The sequence below is a fragment of the Mus pahari genome, chromosome 1 (genome assembly GCF_900095145.1).
Source record: "Mus pahari chromosome 1, PAHARI_EIJ_v1.1, whole genome shotgun sequence".
NCBI classification, from domain to species: Eukaryota; Metazoa; Chordata; class Mammalia; order Rodentia; family Muridae; genus Mus; species Mus pahari.
Window position 1 is genome coordinate 81007798 of NC_034590.1, and position 16174 is coordinate 81023971.

Sequence of the window (16174 nt, forward strand, 5' to 3'; positions counted from 1 at the left end):
TAGGCCATCTTCTGCTACATATGCAGCTAGAGACTCGAGCTCAGGGGGTACTGGTTAGTTCATATTGTTGTTGCACCTACAGGGTTGCAGCCCCCTTCAGCTCCTTGGGTCTTTTCTCTAATGAGCTAGATTCTTTAGGACATGAACTGGAGCCCAGTTTCAGGAGTAGTCTTTGGTACCTTTATTCTCTCGGGAAGCATCCAGTGGTGAGCTGCAGGTTTTTTTTTTCAATTGTCATTGCCATTGGGTTGTTTTGGAAGTTTCAGGATTTAGTATTCCTGGGCTGGCATGGCCTACTTGGTTTCAGTGGGTAAACACTTAAGTCATTTGCCTGAGGCTTGTTTTGGCTGAGTCTCTGAACGTACCTGCAGGTATTTCCCTTGGGATGAACAGTCCCAGTGGGCAGACTCTCTTTCTCCTTAATGAGAACCCTTAATGTGCAAGCAAATGAGATTGCTGGGTGCAGAGAAATTGTGACAGACAACTGGGCCCAGGCCATGTTCCACTGTTGCAGGAAGCATACAACAGTGTATTCATGTAATGAATCGGGGCCTTTAGAAAGTGATTGGATCAGGAGGCAGAGCCCTCAGGAATGGGTTTAGTGGCTCTCTATAGGAGCTTGAAGAACATGCCTCCGTCCCTTTGTTCTTCTGCCATGTTGCGGTTGTGGAACAAGGACCCATGGTTTATGCCACAGATGCCTAGTCACAGATATAGGAGGCTGACTAAACAGTCAGTTGAAGTGTGCATGCTGACATCAAGGCCGTGAGACTGGAGCACAGGGCCAGTTCTAATTGTGTAGCCCCATTGGCTTCCTAGGAGAAAACAAAACCAAAACCCCAGGAATGGCTTGGGAATTGTTATCGGGTATTTAGTTCACTTAGCAGTTGCATTCAGGCCTTTCCAGACTTCCTCTATCAGGTAAAACCAGGAATTAAAGAAGCAAGAAACACTCCCACTTGAATTGTGAAGGCTTCAGAAATATTGCTTGCGGTGGGTCACATAAAGGCACGTCCAGCAGCTGGTCCACACGGGTGGGAAGGACAGACTTCAGAGCACTGTTCCTACTGTTTAAAGTTTCCCTGGGCTAAGTGCCTAGCATGGGACCCACAGCAGCACCTCTTTGCCTTGTGCTCTGGACTTTGCACAATCCAGGTCCCAGGAACTAGCTCAGTCTGACCCAAAGATCCTCACAAAGATGGCCTCTATAAGAGTGAACTTTCAGGACTCCCAGGCAGAGAAACACCCAGAATAAGCTCTGGCATGTCTCTGAGATCCTCTTGTTAGGGTTGAAGAGATAGCTCAGTCAGTGACGTGCCTGCTGTGTAAGGGTGAGGGCCTGAGTTTGTTGCCCAGAACACGTGTGAAAAGCCAGATTTTTTTTTTTTGGGGGGGGAGCTCACACTTGTAATCTCAGGGCTGGGAAAGTGAAAAGGGGCTTGTTAGCTAGCCACCCCAACTCGCTTGGTGAGCTCCAGTCCTGTAAAAGACTGTTTCAAAAAACAGTGGGTGCTAGAGAGATGGCTCAGCAGTTAATCGTCTTTCCTACTCTTCTAGACCCAAGTTCTGTTCCCTGCACCCACACCAGGTGGTTCACATCCACCTGTAACTGCAGGTCCAAAGAATCTGATGCCCTCTCTGGCTTCCTGGTGTATCCAAATGCATGTTCACAGACACTCACACACACACTCACACACACACACACACGTAAGTAAATAATCTTAAAACAAACAAACAAACAAAAAGACTGTATGACATCTGAGGAGTGACATCTGGAGTTGACCTCTGGTTTCTCTTTACACACACACACACACACACACACACAGAGAGAGAGAGAGAGAGAGAGAGAGAGAGAGAGAGAGAGAGAGAGAGAGAAAGAGAAAGAGAGCTATGCATGCATACCTACACACAATGCACATACATACAAGTACATACATACATGCACGTACATACACATACACAGACACACACAGACACACACACAAGCTCATGCATGCATACACAATCCTCATGCCAAGGGCAGGACCTTCATGCTGCTTATTTTGATCCCCAGCACCTGCCCCAGTTCTGTCTCACACAGGTGCCAGCATCTGCTGGAAGACTGGTCAGATGGATGTGTGCTGCTAGGCTAGCACCAGTTGCAGCTGTCTGCAATCCTGTGTGCCTGATAATCTCAGTGCATAGTGCTACAGCTCTGAAATGAAAGGCCGTGAGCTGGAGGCTTCCGGAGCGCAGAGACTGCGGGCCATTTTGCTCAACCGCTGACTATTTTTGTGATCTCAACCCAGTCACTTGATCTTTGAGCTTCTGTTTCCTCATATATATAAAATGGCTGTCATAAAGCCTACTTTATTTGACTATCAAGGGAATGAAATCAGATAACGCCTGTAAAATGTCCAGCTATGTCCCTGGCACACACTGAGTGATCAGTAAACAGGCTTATCTGGGACGGTGTGTGTCACCAGCTGCAATGCTTTAGGATTCAGGTGGTGGGAGGAAGGGCACATATCATGCGTGTGTGGGGATTGTGAAAGAAGGTTTTATGTAGCCCAGGCTGGCCTTAACTTGCTATGTAGTTAGCACTGGCTTTGGAATTCTGATCTTCTTGCTTCTACTACGTCAAACACTGGAATTACAGATTCCCATCATGACTCCTGGAGTATGTGGTGTTGAGGGATACAGATTTTTTTCACATCAAGCCAGCATCTTACTAAGTAAGCTGCATCCCGTGCTCACATGTCCCTGCTTTTAGAGGTGGTAGAATTGTGGATTCTGGGCTCCAGAGCCTGCCATTATAGTGATTGGTGCCCACCGTTAACCCTGTGGTCATGTGGACACTAAGTCATGAGCAAAAGGCTTGGAGGACTGAGGCACAGGCATCAGGTGAGGTCAGGGCTAGGACGAGGTCACACAGAGCCAGTGAGACAGCTGGCCGGATTCTCAGGATACAAGCTATGGCTGAATTCATAGAAGTTATGGGATGGGAGAACTTCCTCTGGTCCTCAGCTTGGTGGAGTTTCCTCATCCATCAAAGCTTGCTTCTGCTCTGTGGGGAAGGGTCCTCTCTGCCAAGGGACTTTTTTTTTTTTTTTTAAAGATTTATTTATTTATTATATGTAAGTACACTGTAGTTGTCTTCAGACACTCCAGAAGAGGGAGTCAGATCTTGTTACGGATGGTTATGAGCCACCACGTGGTTGCTGGGATTTGAACTCAGGACCTTTGGAAGAGCAGTCGGGTGCTCTCACCCACTGAGCCATCTCACCAGCCCCTCTGCCAAGGGACTTTATGGGAGCCATCATGACCATGAAATTTGACTCAGGCAAGACGAACCATTGGGTGAATTTTATTGTGAGTCCTGCATGCCAGGAACTTCTAGAATATGTTTTGTGAGAAAGCCCCAGAATGTGGAGACAGGAGCCAAGCTCAGCCCTGTCAGGCAGGAGGTCAATGATTCCATCTGGAGAATTTCAGTTGCTCAGAGCGGACTGGCAGTGCTGTGGGTGGTGAATCTTACCCTTGGTTCTCAGTCATTCGCTTGACAAACATTCATTTCTCCTCTTTGTTTTCCTCCTAGGTAAATCTGTGGCCGAGTGAGGGTATGTGTTTGGGCTTATGCTGCATCAGGAATACGATGTGCTTCCACATAGCCTTGGTCATCTCTTTGGCTTCCATCCATGTGTATGAACGCAGGGGGTTTGCCGACTTTCTAAGATTCCCCAGAGTGGCTCTGTGTGTGTGTGTGTGTGTGTGTGTGTGTGTGTGTGTATTTCCGCATTCACAAGTGCATATCAAGTGCACACGCACATATTTTCAGGTGTGTTTGCATTTGAGTGTAGAGGTCAGAGGACAATGTCTTCATGTACATGAGATCAGAGGAAGAGGCCAGGCGTCTCTTTTTCTCATTCTCTGCTTCATTATTTTTGAGGCAAGGTCTCTCATTGAGCCTGGAGCTAGGCCTGAAAACTCCAGAGAATCTTCTGGTCTCTGCATACCCCTGCCCCTTTGCTGCAACCCTGGGGTTATAGGCATATGGTGGCCATGCTCCTTTTAAGTAGGATTTTGGGATAATGAACTCGGTCTTCATGCTTTCAAGGCACAGACTTGACCGACTGAGCTAACTGACCAGTCCGTAGATGTGCCTTTGAGAAAGTCAAGGTTCCCTGCACAGGTATGGAGTACAGAGGCTGAGCATGCGCACTCGGGAGAGCTTTCTGGCTGAGCCTGAGAAAGTCGAGGTTCCCTGCACAGGCATGGAGTACAGAGGCTGAGCATAAGCACTCGGGAGAGCTTTCTGGCTGTGCCTTTGCTCAGCACCCCTGAGCTCTGTCTGGCCCTCAGAAGATGAAGTGCCTCACTTGTAGCTTCAGGAGTTGAAGGTTGCAGCAACAGGACTTTTACACATGTAACAATTACAGAACGAGCCAGTGTTTTCTGCTGTCTGTGGAACTCTGGGGAGGACACAGGGCTGGAGGAGATGGAAGGCAACCCTAGTCTTTCTCTAGGAGCCTGCAAGACGTGGTGGTGCTGAGCTCTGAGCTCAGGATCTACCAGGTCACAGTCAGCACTGCTGTTTGCCTGTCAGGTGACTTCCCTGCCTGGTGGAAGGGGTGTTGCTTCCTTACATATAGACGAGGCCATCCGTAGCGTCAGTTCCAGCTCCCACATTCCAGGGGTCAGAGTGCGCTGTTATTAGAATCATTCCCGATTCTAGAAGCTGAGTACAGATCAAGTGAGCATACCTCTGGGGCCTCTGAGCAAGGGGTCCCGGGCAATTGGCACTGGATGGCCAAATCCTAGGGAGTGGGCTGTCACTGGAGTTTCAGAGTTGCCACTAGTTTTTAATGTGAAAATCTTTGACAGCTAACTTCCTCTGGTAGAAAATTACTTTATTAAATCCATGAACTTCAGAACTTGCTAGTGAACGTCTAGCTTCCATTTTCAACACTATCAGTAATGATAAAAAGAACAAACACCAACTGCTTATCTAGAATGCAGGTCTTACAAACCACTTCACATTGTGCCCAGGTTACTTCCTCAGACATCCCATAGGCCTAACTCTGTCCCTAGATGAGAAGGTTGAGGTTCAGGAACTTTCCCAAGTTTTATTAATTTTATTTTAGTAAGTAAATGCTGAGATATGAATTTGTTCAGTCTGACATCTAAGTCATACTTATTTTTTTCATTTGCCATTTAGTACAGGCTGACTTGTAACTCTCTATGTAGCCCAGGCTAGCCTCAAACTCAGGTACCTCCCTTCATAGCCTCTTACAGGTGTGAGCCACCACGCCAGCTTTCTTATTGTATATTTAGAAACAACAGTGCTTTGTAGCTCTTCTGACTGTACCAAAACAGGTATTGAGCTTAGAGGCAAAAAATCCCTAAGGATTCTGAGAAAGCTTTATTGACAAGAGGGAACTTTATTTGGCTTCCTAAGAATGCGGGCTAAAAAATATCCAGAGATCACACCCAGGGGAGGAGAAGAGTCCTTTGAGGCAGGAGTATACCTCAAATGTTCTCAGAACACAAGGACTTGGGGAACAAGAACATTTGGGAGGGAGACTTGGGTGTGGGGACACCTGGTAAGGACACAAGGCACTCCGTGAAAGCAAGCGGCTACCTATTCTCTGGCTGTGTCCTCTTAGTAAAGCAGGAAATGAGCAGCATCTATAGGATATTAGCTTGTTTCTGTTACATAAATGGAGTCATTCAGACAGAAATTTCAGAGGAAAACACAGCGGTTTTGATAGAACAGCTGTAAGCCATCAGCTAATCTAACATTTGCTTGCTTACTAACAGAGCTGCCTCTGACCCTGCCCAGGTAAGTGGTCCTGTAGTGACTGGTAGGAACTGGAAAGAGACAGCAATTGAGCAGCTCCATAGGCCAGCTCTGTAGTGGTTAGCTTAGCTGGTAGCAATTGAGCATCTCTGTAGGCTAGCTCTGCAGAGGTTAGCTTAGCTGGTAGAGTGCTTGCCTAGTGCATACACTCAAAAGATCCTGGGTTCAGTAACCTAGTACAAGGGAAAAAAGCCAGGTTCCAGGTCTAGCCTCTGTTATTCATGGAAAGAAAGCAAAAGTGATGTCTTATGAAGAAACTGGCAATTCAGGCTAGGGGTGTAGCCCAACCTGTAGAGTGCTTGTGCAGTGTGCACAGAGTCCTTGGAATGAGTCTCCTGTGCCATACAACCCAGGTGTGGTGGCTCGTGACTGGAATGTCAGCACTCAAGAGACACAGGAAGGCCAATCAGAAATTCTAGGCCAGCCTGGGCTACATAGTGAGTTTCAGGCTAGTTTGGGCTACATGAGCCCTTTTCAAGGTTGATTGAATAGTAGAATGAAATATTGAGCTGACAGTATATATAAGCCCGTCATCTGTCATGCTGAGATGCTGGGAAAAATTCTGAATTAAATATTAACTGAACTACTTACTCAGAAATGTAGTTTTTTTTTTTTTTTTTTTTTTTTAAAAAAAGAGATCCATTTATGTATGTATTTACATTTTGTACAACTGAGTATTTTTACCTGCTTGTTTGTATCTGTATATGCTTGGTACTTGACAAAGTCAGAAGAGGGTGCCAGATGTGGGCACAGAGAACTGAACCTGGGTCTTCCAAAAGAGCAGCAAGTGTTCTTGACTGCTTAGCCATCTCTCCAGTGTTGATCCCCATCCTTGGCCTCCCCCCAAACAAACAAACAACAAACAAACAAACAAACAAACTGGTTTTACTATGTAGTTGTGGTGGGCCTGGTACTCAGAGAAATCCTCCTCTCTTTCTCTCTCCAGTGTTGGAATTAAAGGCACATGTTACCACGCCAGACAAATGACCCATTTCTGTGATTCCCTCTATTTTATCTACTGCTTTACAGCTTAGTGTTTCTTTCCCACCAGCTCCTGGAAGACAGAGATCACATGTCTGGCACACAGAGTAATCACATTTAAGATTCAAGGGAAATAAAAATGGGAGTAAACTCTGATAAGGTACGGGTGCTGGGCCTCTTCTGGAACCCACCCCCGGGGCTCACAGAGAGCATCCTGTGTTGCGTTCATTCCTGATAGCGTCAAGATGGAGGCGAGGGGCCCGGGGAGCTTGGGGACATGTCCCCTAGGGAGGGGAGGGCTCTGATGCTGGTAGGAGGCCTGGAGGCTGTAATGAGGCCTCTAGAGGTCTAAGGGAAGGGCCCCAAGGTCTGCCGGGTCTGACGCAAGCTCCCAAGAGCTGGGCAGTCAGCTGACCTCCTTTGGAGAGATGCCAAGGCCGGCTGCACGGAAGAGAGAGTGGGAGGTCTGGGAAGGCAGAGATGGGAAAAACTAGAGAGGCCAGGGGTAGAATGGAGGGAGGAGGTGAGAGAGAAAGGGAGAAGGGACCTGGGCAGAAGTGGGCTGGGGAGGAGGGGACAAGTAGGGAAGACGAATGGGAAGGGAGTGAAGGGAAGAATCAAGAGCAGGGTGGGAGGCACTGAGGGAGCAGGCAGAGATGTGAGGAGAGGCTTGGCACAGTCCCAGGAAAGAGATAGCTCCAGAGGCCTGGCAACTCCTTCAGCTAATACTGCATGGAGGGGCTGGGAGTGGGGTGGGGAGGGTGTTCTCTGTCATGTGGTGAGCATCAGGGCAGGGGCTCCAGGCTTGACCATTAGGTGACTGGGTTTGGGGAAGGGGATATAGGCCTTAGTTAAGGAGAGGCGGGAGACACGGGAGGGATGGAGAGCAGAGCCAGAGGAGAGGGTGCTGTGTCTGGGTTCTAGCTGAGGGTCACAGAGGGAAAGAGGCATATTTGCTTGCCTTCTTTATTCAACATATGTTTACTGAGAGGCTACCATATTTTGTACCCTGAGCTAGCCCCAGGGCCCTGGCCCTGTGGCTGTCTCCTGCTCTGAGCAGTCTTGCCAATAGACTTCCCAGCAGTGTGGGGCTTAGCTGTGTCTTCTTCACTGCCCGTGTCTTGGTTTGCTTGTCTGTAACATCAAGTTTAGTAGGAAAACCCTTCGGTAGGCTTTATTTAGAGGGTTAATGAAGTGGTTTGTAGAAAGCTAATTGCTCACTGGTGTGGAGGGAACATCCTGAAAGGGTTTTTCCTTGTGACGTCTGAGCAGCTGGGTTGTGAAGGAGGAGGAAGTGTTTGCAGAGCAGGAACAGAACCTTCTGGGCTGAGGAGGTGGAACCTGTAAGGAGGGGTTCAGGGGAGACTGCTGGGGAGTTTGCAGAGGCTGACCTTCAGGTTTTGTGTAAGTTTGTGGCGGTGAGCAAGGCTCACTAAACACTCAGCTTCCTGGGGTTTCCTTAGATCTGCTTGGGCTTTTGCACAAAGCCCGAGTGATAGATACAGGAGGAGACAGTGTGTGTGTGTGTGTGTGTGTGTGTGTGTGTGTGTGTGTGTGTTTTGTTTAGCTCCTCAGAGATTTCTGATAAAGTTGTTCCCATAGACTCTGTCCTAGTTTAGGCCTTCTGGTGGTCAGCTGGATGGATGGCAATTAAGCAGCTTTATCAGTGTGCAGCCTTTAATTTGTCCCTTCTATATCACCTTGGCCAAAGGACACTCCCTCTGGGACACCTTCCCTGATGGTGCAGGTCTGTCCCTACTGTAGCTGACCATTGCTCTATTCTTATACTTAGGAAACCTGGGAAGCTGTCACAGTTTGTGGCTCACAAGCTTTATTTCCCCCTGTGCCTACTCCTTATACAAAAAGACGTGGACTGGAGAGCAGGGGGAGGGAGCAATTTTAATTCACAGCGTGGCCAGCACAGGGTCATCAGAAAGGGTGACTCTGGGAGAACCTTCATGTGGGTCTGGCTTTTTCTTCCCCATTTCATTTTGCTCCTTAGGGCCCACTCAGAGTCAGGTGATCCTACAGAAACTTTCTGGGCAGAGTTACCTCAGTCAGGCCCTTGAGAGTCATATCCCTCATGATGCTCCAGTGTGTATGAGAATTTGTATGTATGTAGATATGTGGATGTATGTGTGTATAAATGTATGTATGCATGTATGTGTAGTACATATGTGTTTGCATGTGTATATGTATGTATGATATGTGTATGTGTGTGAGATGTCTTGGTTGACTTGATTCTCAGTGCCTTGGTTTTGAGGAGGCAATGAGGAAGCTGGTCTCTCCAGTAGCTGGGAGGAGCGACAGGCACATATAGCTCATGGTTCTGGCAAGAAGAGCAAAAGGGTCTCCTTGAAATCCTGCTTGTGCTGTAAGCTTTTAGACCTACCTGTCTGACCTGCCTTATTTGAGTTTTTCAGCTTTCAGCCGGCTCATGGGCGTGTGTGGCTCCAGGGATCCCTTCCTGTCCAGGAATCCTGTCCTGAAGGGGTGCTTGTGTCAGGGTTGTGGCCAGGCGCTGTGCTAGTCACATTTCCTCAGACATGTCTCCTTCAGCTCTTAGCAACCTTAGAAATAGTTCCACTGCCTCCATCCACTAGACAGAAATGGAGAGTGGCATACAGGGAAGTTCAGGCCCCACAGTCCATGAGCAGCACGGCCATGGCTTAACCTGCCTGTGCCACTTGGTGATGGTGCTCTGAGTCACCATGCCGCTCCAGTGGTTCAGTGCCCTCCTTGCCACTCGAGAACACTAGAACTTACCAAGCACTAACCAGCTCGGGGGAGAGTGGTGGTGAAAACCTTGACCGAGGTGGGAACATGCTGAGGGTCAGATGCCCCCAGAAAGGAAGGCACATTCCATGTGTGTGGTTGCAATCGTCAGCGAACATCGAAGGAAAGGATTCGAAATAAAAATGGGCCGGGCATGGTGGTGCACACCTTTAATCCCAGCACTCAGGAGGCAGAGGCAGGCGGATTTCTGAGTTCGAGGCCAGCCTGGTCTACAAAGTGAGTTCCAGGACAGCCAGGGCTATACAGAGAAACCCTGTCTTGAAAAATCAAAAAGAAAAGAAAAGAAAAAAAAAGAAAAGAAAAAGAAAAGAAAAAGAAAAGAAAAGGAAAATAAAAATAGTGGCGTTAGGTAGTTAAGTGTCAACATTAGCTTTTCCTCTCCACCGTATCCCTAATGTCATTGCTTCTTAGTATTTACACTACTGCACAAAAGGTCTCGGGCTTAATGTCATGCTAGTTGTGGCCACATGGTGTCGCTCCAACTCAGCCTAAATCTTTCAGACAGCTAACTCTCTCCAGTCTCCAAGGCAGGAAGGACTTCACGGAGCAGAGGCTGCCCTCAACCCTTGAACTGGCTCTGACTGCTGGTGGTCTCTAGCCAGAGAAAGGAAAAGGAACAGACAAGTGTTTCTCAGACCAGAATGGGGCGACGGCTTGTTTGTTACTAAGAGTCTCAAGAGACAGTTTTGATGTTGAAGGTTCACTGTGAAAGGGATGTTAGTGATGGCTCTCTGAAGGAGGGGGCCAGCAGGAAGACAGCTTCCTTGGGTGGTGAGACTGGATCTGTGGGTGGAGGTCAGCAAGGAGGCTGGAGTGGGAGCCAAGGAAAGAGTAAGGACTGTGATGTTATGGGAAGGAGACACGGTGGGTTTGTTTGTGTGGGTCTGTTTGTAGACAAAGCCCACACACCATAAGAAGGTAGATTCACTGACTAAGTAACTCCCCCTCTCTCTCATGTATCACCAAATTTTCTTGCCAGTCTGGACCCAAGCTGTGGTGTCTCTGAAGATGCTGATGTTCCTGGCTGGGAGAATTTGGAATATAAAGGAATTCCTGTCCTCACATTATCTGCCATTGTTTCCTCGACAATGACGATGACAATGATGATGATGGTGATGATAATGAAGGCAGGGTCTCCTGTACATACCCAGGCTGGCCTCCAATGTCCTATGTAGCCAAAAATGATATTGATATTCCAATCCTCCTACTCCACTCCCTGAGTGCTGGGATTACCCATATGCCAGCACACCAGTTTATGCAGTGCAGGGGATTGAACCCAGGGCTCCCTGCATGCAGGTCAGCAGTCTTCCAGTTGAGCTATACATTCCCAACTCCTCTTCCCTCTGATTAAAGTCCTATGCCAAAATCTACGTATTCTCTTCTTGGTGCACCAGGGCCCTGGCTCAGCCAAGAGTTGTTTTCAGAGCCTTTGGAACATGTTTCAAGGCTGAGTTGTAATGGTGAGTGACCATGGAGAAACAGCAGGCTCCTAATGATTTGATCCATAGGGATTGACGTTGCCATGATTCCTCTGCTTGGTTTCCTTGGGTTTTCCTGGGTCCCAAGTTTGGTATTCCAGCTTCTCTTTGGTCTCCCAGTGACAGCAAATTTCAGGCTATTCTTATCTGGAGTCACTACTGATACTTGCAGTGAGATCCCTGACTCAGGCTCTCTCATTAGAGCAGCCTGGAGGAAACCAGCTCAAGTCAGGTCACACTTGACTGACAGCTGAGCTCTGGAACCAGAGTCCCTGCCTCCCAGAGAAGGGCTCTGCTGTTGAATGTATAGTCTCTACTGGATATGCAGCAAGCTCTCCTCCACACTTGGAATAACCTTTTGAGGATCAGTGCATCAGATCCCCTGAAGCATGGGAGCACACATAATACATAAAGAAAGCTCTGTAGTATTCCCCATCCGCAGTCTAAAACTAAAACTCTAAAACACTACACGCCCACGACTAGCTTTTCTCCTAAAAAAGAAAGCTTTTAGCCCTCTCTACAATTGTAGGTAGTTTTAAAAATGGCAGAACTCATATTGTCTTTAGGTATTTATTGTCAGTTTCCTCTCATTTCAGAATTTTTGAACTCACTGGAATGGACTGTGATTGCCTACAGAAATAAGCTCTTGAATTCAAGTGAGTTTCCCCACTCTCCCTTGAAGCCTCCTCCAGTTTTCCTAGGCTGCGGAGGGAGAGGAGGACGGATGGCTGTAGCCTGCAGCCCTGGGCAGTGAGCTGGCCTTCCTCCTTTATGAAGTGCTGAGCTTCTGGCTCCCAGTGATCATCAGCGAGCCAGAGACAGTGGTTCCATCTTAGCAACAGCAGTTACTCTGAGTTTTACCTTTTGGGCCTTGCATTCGTTTCTTATGACTGTCACAGCAATGAACATAAATGCCACATTATAAAACAACACACTTTTATTATCTTGCTGACGGCTCTAGGCCGGAACTTTGAAATATGTTTTACGAGGCTGAAGTCAAAGGCTGTGTTCATTCAGGAAGCTCTGAGGGAATATCATCTTTGTCTTTTCAAACTTTTTGAGGAAGTCTGTGTAGACTAGACTCTTGGGCTGGACTAGACTCTAATCTATGTTTCCATCAAGACATCCCTGATAAGGATCTCGTGATTGATTGGAAATCAATCTCACTCACAAAGTGTCATTCAGTATTCAAAGTTCTTAGGTTCTGGGGAGTGGAATATGGACATCTTGGGCTGGGCTGAGAATTCATGGTGCTGATTTAATAAAACCAGTTAATTTTAACTTAAGTCAACTCAACTCAATAAAATACAATCAGGTAAGTAGACTGAAGAAGACCATGGGCTGGTGAGATGGCTGAGTAGTTCAGTGTTTGCCTGTAGACATTAGGACCCGAGTTCAGATCCCCAGAGCCTGGGTAAGCACATGGCTGACAAGACAGTCTGCCTGAAATTCCAGTCTGGAAGTGCAGACAGGACATCCCCAGGGTAATCTGGTAGCTAGCCTAGATGAATGGGTGAGTTCTGGGTTCAACTGGGAGACCCTGCTTGAATATGTAAGGTGGAGAGCAATTGGGATGCCAGCTGATGTCAGCCTTTGGCTTTCAAGTATACATGCATAGGTGTGCCTACATTCCTCCCACATGTGGTATGTATAACACACACACACACACACACACACACACACACACACACACACACACAGAGAGAGAGAGAGAGAGAGAGAGAGAGAGAGAGAGAAAGAAAGAGAGAGAGAAGTTTAACTCACGTATCCCTTCTGAAAGTTATTTACTTGTCTTTATTTTTTAAAAAAGATTTATTTTTAATTATGTGTGTATATGTATGAAGGTACATGAGTTTTATATTAATTATGTACCCATGTGTATGTGAAAGTATGTGCACATTATTATTATCATTAATTATTATTGTTTGGTTTTTCAAGACAGGACTCTTCTGTCAGGGTAGTCATGAGGAATTCTCTCTATAAACCAGGTTGGCCTCAAACTCAGAGATCCACATGCCCCTGCCTCCCAAGTGCTGGGAATAAAGGCATGCCCCCCTCACTTCCCAGTTGTGAGTTTATTTTTAATTATGTGATTGTGTATGTATGTGGAGGTATGTGCACATAGATTTTATTTTTTAATTATGTGCATGTGTGTGTGAAGGTATGTATGTGGCTATGCACACAAGAGTGCAAGTATCTGTGGCAGCCAGAAGAGGACATTTGATCCCCTAAAGCTGGAGCAACAGCTAGTTGTGGGTCACTTGATGTGGGTGTTATGAACCAAACTCAGGCCCTCTGCAAGAGCAGCACATGCTCTTAACTTCTGAACCAACTCTCCAGTCCTGAAGAACTGCTTGTTTATCAGAGATTAGACTACAACTCATTATTCTATGTTGGTACAACGTGTGAGCATACACTCAGTTTCATAATGTTCTGCTGACAAGATGTGACCAAGTTTACCCAGGCCTTTGCCTAGTTTTGGAAATTTATTCTGATTTCTAACAAATAGCTGTGGTAAACACCTTTGCACACACAGAGTTTTGCATTTGTTTTTATGGTTCCCCCACCCCGCCCCCTCTCCCACTTGGGATGAATTTGCAGATGTGGAGTTACTGGACCGAAGGCTTTTATACAAAATGCTTCATAGAGAGGTTCTATCAATTTTAAAAACACCAGGTTCTGAAGATTAGGAGATGGGCACCTATGGGGGATTCATTAATCTGTCTCCTGCAGCCCATCTGTGAAGTGAGAATGAGAGTCAGGGCTTTACTGGCAGTTGAGAAATGAGAAAAGATACTCGAGTCTCCAAGGAAGGCTTGTCAAACAGTAGAGACCTGCACAGCTGCTGTTACTCTCGTGAGCTGGGGATACCTGGGCGGGTGGCCTGTAAAGAGGGAAAGAGGGGTTCCTGCTGACTCTCTCTCTCTCTCTCTCTCTCTCTCTCTCTCTCTCTCTCTCTCTCTCTCTCTGTGTGTGTGTGTGTGTGTGTGTGTGTGTGAGCACACACATACATGAAAGTGCCTTTGGAGGCTGGAAGAGGGCATCAGATGCCCAAGAGCTGGAGTTACAGGTAGCTGTAAGCCTGGGAATGGAACCTCGAAAGAACAGTAGGGCTGAGTTATCTCTTCAGCTTTCTGAGCAGCAGATCCTCTCCTTCAGAAATGTTTAGAACTGGGGTTTCCACCTTCACTGTGTCTTAGATCCATCCTGACTATTCTATTCCATCGGGTAGGGGTAGCGGGGAGCCACAGGATACAGAAGTGGTCTTAATACATTCCTGGCTGCAGGTCTGGTAGAAGCTAAGTGTATCAGCTCAGCAATTCACTCCTAGAGTTTTATCTAGAAGTCAAGAGGATATTAGATCTGATTCAGAGGTTGATAGTAAATGGTTATCAAAGAGCATGCTAAAGATAGTCCCAAACAGTTTTGGTTCTTGACCTACAACATTTTCTCTCTCCACAATCAGGATGTTTTGCTTGGCCGAGGTCAAAGAAGGTTTATAGCAGAAAACTTCAGTTCCTATAATCTTGGTAAGTACAAGGACCCAAATGTGCATGGCCAAAAAAGTAAAAGAAAAAAAGACTTACCACTGCAGTAGATCAGGTGACCACAGGAGTTATTTCTAAAGTAGTGCCTTCCCTGAACAAAGGAAGCATGTGGACTTTAGTAGGGAGCTCACACACATTCATATGGGCTGGGTATGGTCTGAGCATGCTCAGTTGAGAAGTGTATTTTTCAAGTACTCTGTTTAAGGTCATAGCTAAAGAAGGAAAGAGGGTAGAAACATTCTTTGGGTATACTCAGCTCAAAGTCACAGAGCACAGGTTCACAAGGTTAAAATCACAGGCAGTATGTCTTTGGGCATATTCAGCTTCCATCATAGAGGATAGAAAGGAACATCTTTAGTCATGCTTGGTTTTCCCCAAAAGGTTTTAGCTGTAGCAGAAGGAAAGGGTACTTTGGAAGTGAATTCATATGGGAGATGGCCCAAAAGGCACCTGTCTCAGCAAGTAGCTAACCATTCTGATGCTGCCGAGGTAAAACACTCACTTCTCCAGGCCAGTGGAAACTGGAAACAGATGGAAGCCCCATGAAAAGCTGAGCAGGGTTATTGCAAAGGCAAGATGCAGTTTAGCCTGGTGGCCCATTGAAGGAGGAGGGATCTGGGTTACTAGGACAGTTAAAAGGCTTTACTTGGATCCAGCAGATGCTGCTATTTTCCTTGGCCCAAGGGGAGGTCAAGCCAAGCCCCTGACCACACATCCTTGAAGAGTCCCAGTCCTGGAGGGGACACATTTCTTGTTTCCAGTTGTGGGTGGCGGGTACAAGCAGAAGACTTCATGATCGGCAGAGCTCAGTTTCCCTGGGAGGAGGAGGGGTACTCAGTCTCTCAAGGCCAAAGCCAGGATCTACCTAATTATTTAGGGGAAGTTGAAGAAGCAGTGATAGGGGAAAGTTTTCTTCTATTTTCTAGGCTTTACTGGGACGAGTGCTTCCCTTAGACAAATAAAAAGAGGCCTCTTGTCATTGCACTATCTAGATATGGAAGTAGTGGCTTAGGGGGTTCCATCTCCCCTAGCTAATTGAATTCTAGCTGCTAAATCTAATCAGGGACTTTAAGATTGGGTCTGGGTTCTACTCTACATACCGCACTCACTTTGTCCATAGCCCTTCTCATTTACTATAAGAGCCCTGGAAAACACACGCACATGCACACACACACACACACACGCATACACACACACACACACACACACACGAACGATACACACACACACACACACACACGAATGATACATACACACACGCACACACACACATGAACAATACATACACACACATGCACACACACACTCACACACACATGATACACACACGCACACACACACGATACATACACACACACGAACGATACATACACACACACACACACGATACATACACACACATACACACATGATACATACACACACATACACACATGATACATACACACACACACGATACACACACACATGATACACGCACACACGATACATACACACACATACACACACACACTCACACATACACACGATAC